Below are 1,564 nucleotides of genomic sequence, written 5' to 3' on the forward strand. Positions count from 1 at the left end.
TACTATAATCTATAATTAGATTAATGGATTTGAGATTAATTTTGATGATCCAATCTTAGCTTTACAGATATAATCAACATGTTAATGAACTCTCTCACATCTACTATAATCTATAATTAGATTAATGGATTTGAGATTAATTTTGATGATCCAATCTTAGCTTTACAGATATAATCAACATGTTAATGAACTCTCTCACATCATACACACACACGCACACACGCATACATATATAAGGTTTTATCATATTACTATAATCTATAATTAGATTAATGGATTTGAGATTAATTTTGATGATCCAATCTTAGCTTTACAGATATAATCAACATGTTAATGAACTCTCTCACATCATACACACACACGCACGCACGCATACATATATAAGGTTTTACTATAATCTATAATTAGATTAATGGATTTGAGATTAATTTTGATGATCCAATCTTAGCTTTACAGATATAATCAACATGTTAATGAACTCTCTCACATCATACACACACACGCACACACGCATACATATATAAGGTTTTATCATATTTGTTTCATATATGGATGTGTATCCGCATATATATCTGTGCGCATATCTATATATGTATCCGATTTTAGTGGACATGAATACGAGTTATAAGTCAAGTGGATTATAATCCAAAGTGTTTGGTAAATTCAGTGGACTATAATCCATTTTTAATTGTAGTGTGTTTCACAAATGAGCGGTTTATAATCCATTCTCATTCCTAAAAGGATGAAAAAGGAGTTGGAGATGGAGAAAATAAGCTTTGGAGTTTTCTTAAATACTAAGAGTTAAAAAGTTATTGGTCAAACTTAGGGGTGGCAAACGGGTCGACCCAACCCGACCCGACCCATATAAATTTGACCCGACCCGTATAAGTGTGTGCCATAAAAAAAGAAATTTGTAAAATAGACCTATTTTGCTAAATATTTAGCAAAACAGACCGTTTTGCTATATATTTAGCAAAATAGACATCTTTTTGGCTAACATGCCAAAAAAATATCGATTTTGCAAAACATACCATCTGAAATATACGGGACTAGTAATCCCGTATGATTTTTTTTTAAGTTTATAGTCAAAATAAGGTGTTTATCAAACATATGTCAGTACCTTATAATCCACTTTAATTAGTTACCAAACAGTGTTCTTCAAGAATAGTATTCATTATTCGAGCCGCATATTGTACCCAGTATCGTAGCCTACCCGATAAAAACTCTGAAACTGTTTCGCATGTGAATGTGTTTCACAGTCTCTCACGCAACTCACTCGCTCACTGAGAAGGAACCTAACAGAGGAGTAGAATGCGCGGGGAATCAGAGATCACGAGCAAACAGTTAATGAATACGATACTGGGTATGGTTGGTACCAAGCACAAATTTTGTGCTTGGTAGTGATGTGTCACATACCCCTCCACTCACTACCCATGTGAATGTGGTCCCAAATTTGAATGAGTGGAGGGGGATGTGACACATCACTACCAAGCACAAAATTTGTGCTTGGTACCAAGCATACCCATATTTCTCTCTCTCTCTCTCTCTCTCTCTCTCTCTCTCT

Source organism: Asparagus officinalis, chromosome 8, assembly GCF_001876935.1.
Source record: "Asparagus officinalis chromosome 8, Aspof.V1, whole genome shotgun sequence".
NCBI lineage: Eukaryota > Viridiplantae > Streptophyta > Magnoliopsida > Asparagales > Asparagaceae > Asparagus > Asparagus officinalis.